Source organism: Centroberyx gerrardi, chromosome 15, assembly GCF_048128805.1.
Source record: "Centroberyx gerrardi isolate f3 chromosome 15, fCenGer3.hap1.cur.20231027, whole genome shotgun sequence".
NCBI classification, from domain to species: Eukaryota; Metazoa; Chordata; class Actinopteri; order Beryciformes; family Berycidae; genus Centroberyx; species Centroberyx gerrardi.
In genome coordinates, this window is record NC_136011.1 from 15,551,462 (window position 1) to 15,566,185 (window position 14,724).

General features: G+C 44.1%; 1 protein-coding gene across 1 annotated transcript in view; it reads right to left on the bottom strand.

The window, feature by feature from the left end:
* Positions 1-12,551, bottom strand: part of LOC139918736 (leucine zipper putative tumor suppressor 2 homolog) — a 40,457-nt gene extending 27,906 nt beyond the window's left edge. The window contains exon 1 of the mRNA XM_078288905.1: positions 12,452-12,551. The gene's annotated coding sequence lies outside the window, so the exon portion shown is untranslated. The remainder of the gene's footprint in view (positions 1-12,451) is intronic.
* Between the last annotated feature and the right edge of the window lie 2,173 nt (positions 12,552-14,724).

Consider the following 14,724-nt stretch of genomic DNA (forward strand, 5'->3'; position numbering starts at 1 on the left):
ACGCTCATCCCATCCCCCCTTTTTTCTCCCATTTCCTCTTCCCTCTCTTTCTCTGTAGACCTTTAGCTTTCTTTCCCAACAGTTTTTACTTGCTCCTTTCTTTTTCCTCTACCCGGGTCCATTTTCCCTCCTTCCACCCCCTGTATCCGCCTGTTTGTCTCCCTCCCTCCCTCTCTCTCCTCTCCTCTCACCTCCCTTCCCCATGCTCCCTCTCTCCATCCCCATTCTCCCTCTCCTTCTGTCTTCTGTCTCTCAGGGTTTTTGCCTCCTCCTCTCAGCTGTCAGCGAGTCTCAGAAGTGTCGTTCCTGAGAGGAACCAACGAGAATATCTGCAATATTTGAATAACAAACAGGCCAACGCCAATCTTGTCATCTCATAAGGGGGGGTGGAGGGGTGCGGTGGGGGTTTGGTGGGGGTCCAGGGAGGTGGGCTACTTGAGGGGGGGGGGGGGGAGAGAGAGGAGGGGAGACGGTGTTATGTAAGTGAGGCTAATCCCTTCCCAGCACTGCATAGTAAATGAGAGAGGACGACACTGCCCTCATTTCATCCGTTCCTCTCCGTTCCCCCATCCCATCCATCTATTTGATCTTTGACAGCACACTAGAGCTACATTTAAAAACTGAACACCGCAACGAGCCTCGGTCTGACGACAATGGATGGCAATTTGAGCTACAACAGATGAGCTATTATGTAATTTATGGCTTAATCATGAAGACGCTCGCAGACAATCCGAGTCCTTTCTTCCCTCTTTACTTCACCCGCACATCAACAATAACATCTGATATTTTGAAAGCTCTCTTACATAACGCGAGCGCACCGGGCCAGCAAGAAAAGCAACGGAAATGAACACAACTCCGCTGACAACAACTATTAATATTTCTGATGCTCTGCAGGATCGTCTCAGGATGCCAGACGTTTGTGTTTACGGATATCTACAAGTGGATCTAACGACCGTGAACACCGCTCTCTGTGTACACCAAACTCAGCAACTCTTTGGATAATAATAGATAAATCCACACTGATGGTTTTAACTCTAAGGACCAAGACACCCCCCCCTCCGCCCATTCAGTACGCCTGGTCAGATTCCCAGACAGCGATGGCCTAGTTCCAGTCGGGACCCCTCCACCCCCAACACCCATCGCCCACATCACCCACGCCCAGCCAGCACCCCCTCCTGCCCCCGTCGGGCCAGTCTGACCTCTCCTTGCCCCAAACCCTCCTCTCACCAAGATACCCACCCACCCAAACAGCCTAATCTGTAGTGGTATGTTTTCCACTGCAGGGCAGACAGAGCCAGGCACAACAGAATGGGTTTATTACACGGATTTACTGAATATTACAGCACACAACCGCTGATTGAATCATCTCACAACGCAACAGGGAGTTAGATGTGAATTGTTTCAATCCAAAACAAGATTTCATTTCACAAATATGACATCTACTCTGACAAAATGATTGCTGATGTGATTGGTAAACCAATTATGTGTTATGTTTTACCTTTTTACTTACCTGAATGCCTTTTTTCAACTAGATAAAGATATTTTCAGGATGAGCTCGTCTGTGTGTTTGGAATAAGGAGTGATACATTTCAAGTAGCAAGATTTTACTATAAATGGATATCTACTGTAGTGCTTTGGAAACTCTTCATTTGTTTTGGTGCAACACGGGGAGGCCTGGGTTGCCCTGGCTGGCCCTGTTGTGGGAAGAAGGGTCTTGGTACCAAGGACGCCCTTTAACCCCCCCCCCCCCCTCCCCTCTCCAATCCTCCTGTTCAGACAGGACGCTCTATTAAACTTTGACCTACTTCTGTCTACTCTCAGTCTGGGGAAAGGGGGGGGGGGGGGGGGGGGGGGGGGACGCCAAGACCCCAAGCACAGTGAGCTCTACGCTGATCAAGCCTGTTAATAATATGAATATCAAAGGCTTGTTTGGACAATGCGTCTTTTGAATTTGAAATCATAGCGGGAAGCTGAGGGAGGCTTGAGGACGCGTGCAAGGGCAAGAGTGACACTAGACTCACTGTTCAATACAGCAATTTCAAAGATACGCGTGCACACACACACACACAGTTACACACACATACACACGCACGCACACATACACACGCCTCACTCTAAGGACTTGATTTCACTTTTCTGCTGATTAAACACAAGACGAGCACACACACTCCCCCCCCATCCGCTTCTTCTTTCTATCCATACCGTCTCTTTCTCTTCCAAGAAATCTCACTCAGCAGATGGGCACAATCCTCCATAACCAATCCTCTCCAGGATAATGCAGACCAGACAAAGGCACCAGGACACAAAGGCAGACAACAGTGATACAGCTCTGTCACAGTCTGAGCCCAGCCAGCACTGTGCAGTCCCACTGAAACCAGCTTTTCCAATTTAGTCTGACGGATCTCTGCTACATTCAATATATTTGACATTTGGACAACAGGGGTGCAACCAGTGTATGGCATCACTTCATAAATTGCAGCTATATTTGAAATCTGCCAAAAAGTTTCATAAACCCAGGACAGCATCCAGGCCAGCCGAGGACTGCGGATTCACGTGTGATGGGACCACTGAGGGATGAGGGCTGGCTTGGACAAGAGGGTGGTGGGAGTTATGTTACCATGACCGTGGCTGGGACGGCATCCCAGAGGCTCCCGACAGAATTCTGGGAACATCAGGGCCCAACACGTGTGTGTGTGTGTGTGTGTGTGTGTGTGTGTGTGTGTGTGTGTGGGAGAGAGAGGGAGGGAAAGAGAGAGAGAGAGAGAAGGGCAGTGAGAGGAGACAACATCTGTCAGCAATTAAAAGAGAAGGATCAATCCCACAGTTCCTACAGATATTATACTGTATATCCACAAATGTAGGGAGGTAAAGCGGAGGTCTTGCTAAAATCCACATCCGGTATACAGCTGCTAGCTATGCTAGTGTGACTACAAACTGGTGCCAAGAAAGTACATTTTCATATCATCAAATGACACAATATAAGCTCTGTCCCCTTAAATGTTCTGCGTTCCGCATCATAAACAAATACAGTAAGTATTGTGTGATTTTCCACAATCTGCCGTAGGTACAGACAAGTCACACATTTGTGTACTGTAGGACACAAAATTACAGCTTTGGCAGCCATCCCAGAAGTTCTCTGTTGATACATACTGGGATGAAACAAAACTTCCATCTATCGTCCAGGTTGCTAACGTTAGATACGTACACGAGAGTAGATTTACTATGGATATGGTGTGTTTTATACCTGATTGAGACCATTATGATTTGAAAAAAACGATTGCTTGTTTAATAGATATACATCGGACGTCAAGGAGAGGGAGAGATGGATTCATCAAGTGCGATGGGAAATTAAGTTCTACTTGATCTCTGTGATGTTCAAAACATCAAAACTATATTTGTGGTTGAATTGTCCTCGCGGGAATATATCCCAAAATCCTGTGACATATTGGGAAGCCAGAACAGTATGCTGTATAAAGTAGGAAAGTCTATACTGAATGTGACATTGACTTTACCTTCCAATTATACAGAGAGAAAGAAAGAGAGAGAGAAGCTACAATCTAAACCCTTTCTCATGGTCCAAACTTTACTCCCCACCCCCTCTTTCTCTCCTCTCTGCTTCCACGAGACAAGCCGGTCCACAGTTAACCCAAGCTGTAAAGGCCCTGACACCAAACCGACTTCAAAGGACCAGCGGCGACGAAGGCCGACTGTTGCGTCGCCTCACGTCGCCTGCGTCTGGTCCAAAAAGTTGCACTTGAACACACCGCAAAGACTACACCCGACGGCCAACTAGCACGTACGTTCTGCGCCTGCGTGAGGGGAAATAACTCTCCATACCTTATGTCTGATAAGAAGTTGCAAATGGCACTGGCGTTGTCAGCCCTTGATCTTTTGGTTGTGGAAGAAGAAAGGAAGAGGCGGAGGCGAAAAATAAGGAGAAACCGCACTAAATGGGTGAAATCATGAATAACGTTACTCCAGCGACAGGCTCAAGGGGCTTTCCCGAACCTGTGTCGAGAGCTGGAGATAAATGAAATCTCCGATTTTAAAAATTTCGCTCTGCTCTTTCCTGTTCAGTTGCACATGTTGAAGGAATTTATCAGTCCAATCATCCAGAGGCAAAACATGAACTACCAATCAGAGTGATCTCTCTCACCGACGGCTCCGACGCCGATTCAACATGCTCAATCGGCCGAAAAGACGCCGACAGGGTCCGACTAGTGCCGACGGTGCGGGACACACCGCAAAAACTAGGGACACCGACGCTTACATACGCTTACATACGCTTACGCTTACGTATGTAAGCTTACGCTTACATCGGGCCCGATATTGCCCGACGGCCGACCGTCGGCCTGGTGTGTCAGGGCCTTAAGAGTCAGCTGATGCAGGAAGGGGGAAGGGCGCTGCCGTAGGGTGCGCACTCTGCCGAGGGGTCATCTGGCAGACGCATCCTCCGAGTTGGCTTCAGTCCGTCGGTGCCGAGCACAAACACACAGGGCCTGCCAGTGTCCGGCCAAGAGAGCGGAGGAAATCTAATCTATAAATCAGACACATGTCCAAACAACTGGGTGTCAACAGATCCTTGCTTATGTTATTACCTCGGTGGTGTTGCACTGTACCTTGCTGAAACATTCACTGTATCGAGCCTGCTGGGCTAGGTGTAGCAGAGGAAGAGGAGGAAAAACGGTTTTGTGTCAGGCTCACCATCTATGATGAAGACACAAATATATTTGAGAAGCTCCACTGCAAAACCTCAATTTCACAGTGAGGGAATATGCTAAACCACACTATGGGCCATTGACAGAGCCTTTATACTGGATCAATAATTCATGTTTTGCCTCCCTCAGTAGCACAAATCAGGTTTCCAATAGAGGCAAATCAACAAACAGCTCAATCAACGGCTTTGACACTTGTAAGAAAGCAGGGCATTGTTAGTCAAGTAAATTGCCAGAGAATTTATTTTTCCATTTCCAACTAGGCGTAGAAAAATGTTTTCATTTTCTCGAGCACGTCTCTCTACCTCTCTCTTCGGAACAGTTCAAAAAGGCAAGAATTGTTTTCTTTGCTAAAAAAAGATTTTTAGCCATATTTTCCCAAAAGAGCAATATTATGATAACATGAGCGTCTCTCTTGTCTAATTGTCTGAGCTGCAGGGCTTCTGCAGGCCCGCCTGGGGCAACAGTCTTCTGCCCCCTAAAACCATTCATCTGCTACCAGGCAATGAGCCTAGTTCCTGGACCTAATACTTGTGCCATCCATCAATCTCGAGTGTTTTTGTGTGCATGTGTGTGCACGTGTGTGTGTGTATGCTAGTGTGTGTGTGGTCTGCTGTTTCAGCACTGACCATCTTGGCCCTCATACATCAACCTCCTGACAGCAGTGAAGTGACACTATGTGACATATGAGGCCACTTTACCTTCTCCTCAGAGAGAGAGAGACAGAGAGAGAGAGAAGGGCTGTCTGCAGATGGATGGATAGATGAATATTAATTGTTTCTATGTGTAATGATGGAGCTGGAATCACTCACACCAGATAACTTACAGGTCTGTGCACTGCCAAGGTTGATATCTATCTACTTGACATCTTACATAACTCTGATTTGTGTCATGTTAACGTAAGTAAACAGAAAGCAAAATGCAAATTGAGCAAGTACTAGAAGTGTCTGTATCTTTGCGGCTTCAATGATAGTCTTTGTACAAATACATGAATGTTGAACAAATACAGTCTGACTGACCTGTTAATGGATGTTTGGAGCAGTTGGCAGACTTCAGCACTCTGGGCACTAATGTGATCTGTGCCAGGACTCTGCCCACTAATGTCCATTATACATAGACTTACTCCGCTCCACATTGATTCTGTCTCCGCTTACAGACTGTAAAGGCTTTCAGAGCACATCTCTGCCTGCCATCTCTGCTATCAGATTCCAACAGCAATCTAATTGACCTGCAATCCACTTACACAAAAAACACATTTTGATTTTTTGCACTGCAAAACGTTCTGCGCAGGCGGGATAATAGACAGGCAGCCTGCAAGTTCATGGGTCAGTTTAGGCTTGTGTTTAAGTCTAAGTGTAGTAGTCAGAGGAGGTAATGACAGGCTAAGGTTTGAGGACAACTTGACGATGACAGGACACACGCTGTACGGTCTACCTCAGTTATAAAGCCACACCTTGGGGCTAAATAGTAGAGAGGGAACTAGCCTCTCCTTCAGCTCCGTATTCCTCTTGACTAGTTGGCAATAATTACCCACACCCAAGCACACTTGATATTCTCTCAACCTCGATTGCCTGAACGTGGGGGATAAAGTCAAAATCACTGCCTGCACCCACCCTTAACTTACAAAAAGACTGCAGCCTACATGCTTTTCCCCCCTGCAGACCTGACCTGACTCGCTGGTTTGATGGATAAGCCGCCCTCGCCTGCACATATTCATGACTTGACATAAGTAGGTTTATTGGAGAATTGAAAATCCCATCATGTGGCTGTCAGGAGAGCTTCACAATCATCAAAGCCAACCTTGCTTTCATCATCTTTTAGCTTACATCTCACCAAATCTCTTTGACACAATTTCCTCTTCTGTCCATGTTTTCTCTTTATTTTTACTTCTCTCTTTGTGGCAGAGATTACTCAATTTAGAGTTTGATTTTGCAGCACAAACCTAGGAATTATAATCAGTACACAAGTGATGGCCTCTACTGCGATCAATCACGTAATGAAATGCTATTCTACGAGTAATTGGAGAGGCTGCATGATGTGGGAGTCTGAATAGCCTAGACAGAAATGGCAATGTGTGTGTGAGATTCAATGATTTGACTTTGCTTTCATGTCAGGCATACAGGGGAAGAAATACAAAAAGGTGCTAATTTGCACTGATTCAAGGCCAAGTTCAATGGTTTCAGAGAACAAATAATTAATTCAAAAATGGATGAATTCAATAGAGAGGATTTGCAAAAGGTTGATGACGTATTAGGCTCGGATTTTCTGATGCATTTTATATGCATCCGAATACATAATCCATTTAACCCATCTGCCACCCACCCATTGTTAATCAAATCGATGCTTTCTGAAACCAAACCACCCCAACAGATCTATGGCTCATGATGACTCAACCAGCACAACACTGTAAAACATCTCATACCGTCTGTCTTAAAGGAACAGGACAACTTTTCAGGCAACTAGCAGTGCTGAGAGTTGCCCCAACTTGTTTTTTTCCCCCCAAATGTAGTTTGGGCAGTTGATTAACATTTAGTATTTTTATTCAATTCAGTGAACGTTAGATTTGTTTTTTTAACTATGCTGGGCCTGGACTGGGCCTATCGATAACCCACAGTTCTAGATTATGGAGTTTAACTTGACAACTGGGAAAACTCTCAATGTGTCCTTGAATATATATTTCAGAATTTAATTGTCATAATAGTTTTGCTGGAGTTGAGTTGGGCCTATGATTAAGCTGTCATGGTCCTAGAATCTGTAATTTCATTGTCACAATAATTATAGTCCATTACTCAGTTACGGAAACAATGTTCTCATCTTGAATAATTGGTCAGTTATCAATCAATGAAACAGAGACAGTAAAGCCCTAACAACTGAAATAATTCTACTGCTGAAATAGACAAATATGAAGACTAATTTCTGACAACGTAAAGCACATTTCTGTCTGACTGTTTCATATAAGGAGATTGATTGAACTATGAACTGTTTGAATGATTGAACTATTTGCCAAATGAGAAAATGACAGCTGGGACAGGTTAATTGTGTTTGCTGCATAAAGTTATATGAGTTTACATCTGCTACCCTAATTAGATCTGTGTTGTAATTTTGCTGTTAGAGTAGGTTAATTGCTTGAACTGTAGGATAAAACATAAAATGGATACATTTTGTATGGCTGTTTCATTTACCTGTAGCCATGACACCCGAAATTAATCTATTTCAGGAGACACATCATTTGCCTTGTTGATATGCAGTTATGACATTTCTGTCAGTACTGATGTGAAAAATCATCAAGTTCATGTTGTTTCTTGACAGATTGTAACTTAACACAGAGTGAAAAATCAGATGTTCAAACGATCATTACGGTTCATTTATATTTTCTTTTGGTATCTTAAATACATCAACCAATAAGATATCTTTCCCTGTATCAACACTGGATAAGCATTAAGGCACATGCACTGCAGTAAGTTATAGGGTACATAATCAAATTCCTATTAAAGTCAAACAAATTGGAATTAGGCTATATATAGGTAGCAAGATGAACATGTTAATGCATGCATGCCACTGTATACAAGGAAAGATTGGTGTTTTTGTCATCCACCTGCTTCAAAGCTGCAAAAATAGGGCTGGTAAATAAGGAAACCTGCTCTGCTCTGGCAGGCTAACAAAAAACCCTTAATGCGTAATCTTTTCAAATCTGTGTTGGAGCAATATGTGAGGTTTATGTTGTGATGTACCATGCTCAAATGAACACTGAATCCCTCCTGTTTCTTAGTGAAGAGGATGTGAAGACAACAATTTAATGTGATATTGGCAACTGAACACTGGCAGTGGCAGAGGGAGCCAGTATTCTTCCCTCCACCTGCCTATCATGGATAGAAAGTCCACAGACATGTAACATGGCGGGTTTAATGGCATTCTAAATGCTAAAGGCTTTAACAACGTATCACTGGAGGACATCAATATTAGATAAAAGGAGCACCATCTCCTCCTTCACCCTGTCAGTCAACCCTCCTCTGCTGCCTCCAGGTGTTTTCTGTGAGAGGAATGATCTATGTTGCAATGTACAACTCCAAAATACATCTGAAGCTCAATTTTAGCAGTTGCATACTGATAATTTGTTGTATCATGATCTCAGCCAATTATTTTGAGAATGATAAATGTCTTTAATCCAACAACATTAACATAAACAAAGCCAGTAGTGATCTCGCCGCTATACTCCCAATCCAGAAAGGACTTTTGAAAGGAGGGGAAGAAAGGTCACTGGAGACACAGGCAGCTACTAATTTCAGTTTCAAATACAGGGTAGGGTAAGTGTGTGTGTGTGTGTGTGTGTGTGTGTGTGTGTGTGTGTGCTTCTCTGTGTGTGTGCGCACAAGCTGAGCCTGACTGACAGCTTGTCTCTCTCCTACTGTGCTCCCGCTCTTGCCCCGTTTTAACAGGCTGGCAGCAAAAACACTCTGATGGGAATCTCAATGACAGACACACACACACACACACACACACACGGTTACATACACACACCACAGCCGAGTAGAGCAAACCCGGGTCATACAACCAAAATTACTCCCACCAACCATATTTATAAAGAATTATACAGGAAAACACCAAATAAATGGAAGTCACTATCCCACCATGCGTATAAGAAAGCCAGGCTGGATCCAGGCGGCAGCTCTACACCAAGCAGATCTGTTTGTCTGTCATGAAACTAACACATGACATGAATTACAGAGGGAAAGGAAAGATGAAACCAAGAAAACATCTGCTCAGCTCCTCTGTGCATTGATTCCCACGGTGGAATTTAAGTGTCCTATACTGCCTCTCAAATTGCAATGGACAAATGTGCATACACACACACACACAGACACACACACACACACAGACAAACACACAAGCCTTTTTGCATGCAGGGTTAGTATTATGTTAGAAAGCAGAGCCAAGCTTCACTTTATTATACACCATATTCTGCTACAGTAACAGCTTAAAGCCGCTATAGGTAGGTTTTATAAGTTGACTGTAGTGCAGCAAAAGTAATTCCCATGCTGGGTGAACATAAATAAGTAAGATAATATATCACAATCCTGGCCATATGGATAGCGCAATTGCTTTGCTATTTGCTTTGCTGAATTTTGTGGTTCAGAATCAGGCATCTGATCAAATGAGGTAAACTTTAGAGCAGAAGAGCGCCGCAGTGAGTTGTCAATCACCTGCGCGCTCATTGCCACTGGCTGGGTGGGTAGTGTGTGTGTGTGTGTGTGTGTGTGTGTGTGTGTGTGTGTGTGGGGGGGGGGGGGGGGGGGGGGGGGGTTAACTCGTCCTGTTTTCCTTCAAAGTCACCTACTGCAGCTTTAACAAGGGCAGTGTGAGGAGGAGTTTCTTCTGTTGTGTAAGGGTTTGGGGCTATATGTTACATCATGATGCACAAGGGTGAATTAAACGCACCAACATGCTCCTAGCATGTTTGCAATTCTATCCACCGCTCAACATCATCATTATTGTGGCTAAACGAAATGACTCTCCATCATCATTTAAATGCCAGATGGCTGAAAAGGCATTTTGCTAAATGAGCATCACAGGTGTGGATGGGATTGCCCTCTCACAGGCAGTTTAATGTGGGATATGCTTCATGTGGGATATTCCTCTAGTTATTATGTAAGAGTGTGCCTGGGTGCACAGATGTGTCCACATGTGCATATTTATGTGTTATTTTCAAAGTAATTACGGTTATCTAATGAACAAATGAAGCTGCAAAAGGCTGCTGCTACATTTTTCATCGGGGCGTCTTTAATGTTCTGTCCTACAGTACTCTCCGTCTTCAGAGCCTGTACTGGCAGATGCGCATCGGCTGTGATTCTGCCTCCAGCCATGTTCTAGTTTAGCCTCACACATATTTACTAACTCAATACAGACATGAATGGAGACTATGGTCCGGTGGTTTACTCAACCATGGAAGCGGAAAGCAAAAGAAGCTGTGATTTTCAGTAAAGTGTATAAAAGGAGTACAGTGCTTCTGCCTGATGCCAAAAAAAAAAAAAAGCAGTTTTAGGACTTTACTCTATGTGCCATCAAAAGCACATTGACCGTGACTTTGGTCATGTTCTCGCTCGGCTGCCTCACACACACACACACACACACACACACACACACCCACACCCACGTCGCCCCCTCAGGTCATCTCAGCCTGTCTGCTGTGTGAAGGAGCCATGTGATGAGGATGATCTCTCAGCACCCCCCCCCCCCCCCCCCCCCCCCGCCTCCCCTCCTCTTTAGCTGTTCTACTAGTGATGGCCTGACAGCTTGGTTAACACCTCCCCCCTCTTTCTCTGTATTTCTCCTGCCACCTTCTTCCCAAGCCCTTAGAGCTACGTCCTCTCCTCCCCTCCTTCCCTTCCCTTCCCTCCTTCATCCCTCTCCTCCCCTGCCTGTGCTGTGCTGTTCTGTGGTGACAGGACAGGATGATATAGGGTCGCCCAGTGAGGTGGCGTGATGGCTGAGCAGCAGGTTAACACTATGGACCAGTGACATAACGCCATCGGCCTGTACAGAACATAAGGAGCATGTGGACACAGTATGAAGGTGAACCTTTAGAGTTAGGACTAAATATGTGTCTGTGTGTGTTTCTCTAGGTGTGTTTGTGTGTGTGCATGTGTTCCCTATATGAAAACATGAAGTCCAACCCAACAATCATTTGCACAGAGAGTGTTCTCCATAGATGAGAGAGAGAGAGGGCGAGGATCTTAGGCACGCCTCTCCCTCAGCGTTTATATCTTTTCCTGTGGGGATTATTTATGCCCCAATCAGACCACTGGCGTTTCCAGTTCAACTCAAAACTAATCCATATATTAAAGTAGGCCTTGAGAGCATAAAACAAACGGTGCCAGAGATTCTCTCTCTCTCTCTCTCTCTCTCTCATTCTTTGACCTTTAATTTTCATCACATTTCCCTTCATCCTCTCTGTTCCCTCTGTCTTCATCACACAAACAAAAGCAGCTGGAGATAGCAAGACTCAGACCGTCAGAAAGCACTGGGTATGCAAGAATGGTTCTGTATCTGTATCTTTGTGTGTGTGTGTGTGTGTGTGTGTGTGTGTGTGTGTGTGTGTGTGTGTACCAGTTGTGAGGGTGAGCCGAAACCCCACACTGAAACAGCTGGATAGAGAGCAATGCTTATTCACTCACACTCTCTGTCTCTCACACACACACACACACACACGCACACGCACACACAACACCACATTCCAGACCCAAGAGAAACAGTCTGAGGAAAAACAGCTGAATGCTGTACAAACTACTGGCTAACTGGTGGAAACACTACTGCATTCAACCAGAAGCAGCGCCAATTAATGCTCAAAGTGATTAATCACTCAGGCAAGTCAAACTATCAAGGACCAATTAATCTCTTAAGTCATACACCCTCTAACTTAACACTATCAACCCCATAAAGACCGTGCAGGCCGATGAAGAAATTAACTTTTGAATGTGATATAAGTCATGCACGCTTGAGTCATTTATCATTTTGCTAAAACTACAGCACATTAGACCTTGGTGCGAAGGGAATCCACTGATTTTATGTTTAAGTACACAAAAAACGGATAAGAAACATCTATGTAGCTTCAACAAAAAGTACTAGAGTGAGTTTATTTTAGCCTATTGATAAAAAAGTACAGTAGTGTATAAAATCATTATAACTGGCAATAGACTATATGCTGTTAAATCACTGTTGGCTGAAAGCTGCATACTCACCTTAAACAAGATGTTCTTTACAACCAGCACGGTCCAGCAATATTCCCCCAACAATTATGTTGTGTTTGAATCCAGTCGCTTTTCCTCTCAGCCAACAACTTCTTCTTCTCTTCTCCTTTTTTTTTTTTAACAACAAAAAAATCTATTCACCGCTCTCTGCACTTACAGTCTGCTGTTCTCAAAAGCCCTCCGAAACAGCTTGCAGTGTGCGCGGATCCGCACTCGCTACAAGCTGACTTGAGTCTGTCTGATCTGCTGCTCAGTCTGGGTGCGTTTGCTACCGCCACCGGCAGCGCGGACCCGGAGCGGAGCGGGCGGGCGGACACACTCTCTGCTCTCGTCGGAGCTCGACTGCTGATCCACAACGACAAGGTTTAGGACCAGGGAAGGAAGGGCAGGGGCCGCACAGGGGGTACTGCGACGACCGACGACCTCGTCCTAGCCAGTTTTGTATGATGTGTCAGTTGGTATTAATAGTAATAGTGTGATACTTTATTGATGCCACTAGGTTTAAAACCTCGTAGCCGTGACAGCTGTGCCCTTCTGGCACGTTTTCTGACATGTCTCTGTGTGTGACACCATGACATACTGGTTTGCTGTTTTCTAATAGTGTAGCTACTGTGTAAATCAGTCAGTGTTATTTAAACAGAAATGAACTTATGGTGGGGCCGCAGAAAAAAAAAAGTACTTCATTGTGAAACTTGATTTATTCCTGTAGGAAAATTTGCCCTTTCTTAAGTAGCTATTAGCCAAGGCTGCGTTCAGAGAATTCAGTAACGTTACGTAACGTTATAGTCATGCTAAATGCCTTTAACTAAGTTACCAATCTTGCTAGCTAGCAGGCTACGTAACCGTAACGCTTTGTAAATCAACAGCAGTTAGGCTAAGCAAATGTGTGATGCTTCTTTCCATTGCTACACAACGAAAGCAGCAGATGATGATTTATTGTTTACTCTTTACCCCCAAGTTTATGTTATTGTTGTCTTCCTTGACGTCTTCTTTTGTCTTGTTTTTTCTTCTTCTTTTGTAAGTCTATAGAATGATTTCTTCTCTGCCGTGTTTCCTGCCTTATTGGAACTGCCCAACCACACAAGAAAAGTTGGCCATCGTGTTTGTTGACAGCAGCAAGTTGGACTAGGCAGCTGGTCTTCCAACATGGCCGCTTGGGGTTCTAGAATGCTTAGTTCTGCAACACCTCTATTCAATATTACTGAAGTTATAAACTGTATCAATTCCTTCATAGTAATATTTTAGATATTCACTCTTTTTTTTTAAACATCAACAATGAATGAGAGTAATAAGTGGATACTGAAATGAAACTCCTCAAATAGAGAGATTTTAAATGCGTCTTGGCAACTACACCACAATGTTCCACTGACCAGGCCAGCCTTCTTTTCAAAATTCTTCCTGCGTAACAACAAGCATAGGGGAGCTAGTGAGGCTAAAGGTGAGCAGCAGGCCCAGGGAGAAACCTTATGAGGAGGCAGTTATCCATCTGACCTTGGCACAGGACAGAAAGTGCCAGCGGCTGCCATTGCCTACCAAGTCGCCTTGCCTATCCTCCTTTGAACTGCTGCATCGTTCAGGTAGGGAGATTCCCCACCCACACTCTCCATATCCTGTCCCCTCATAATCCCTGGAAACACAATATGGGGTCTTCACTTCCCCTCACAATAGACTGCCACCTGTCTGATTCATCCATGAAAGAGGAGCTGTATGAATGCCTGAATGACCTAATTTGTTAGAGGTTTGTATAGATTGATTACCGTGAGGTCTAAAGGGGCAAAATCTCTGTCAGTCAAAGTGAGCCAGCTGCTGCAGTATAAAATCAATCCTGGTTTACATAGAGTTATCTGAACATCTTGACAGAAGAGTGATAGACTAGCTATATATCATGCTAAATATATGGACAGTTTGTAATCTATTACACTACAAAAAAGTCAATTTGGTCTCATATTTAGTCTTAAAATCTTATTTTGCTTAAAACAAGTACAATTATGACAATGGGGGTGAGATAATTCCACCTTTCTCTAATGGTTTCAGATTTTTATTTTCTAGAGATAAGTGACAATATCTGGAAATAAGACAGAATAAGTCAAATCACTATTACTCAAGAAAATTGTTAAACTAAATTGAAACAATTGGGAAAAAAAATGTTTTCACTTGTCTTCACTCAATACCAGATTGAATTGCTTATTAAAATGGATGTGTTTGTAGTGCAGGATTATATTTGCATCATGAATGTGACTTAATCAGAGGTCTACAATATCTGA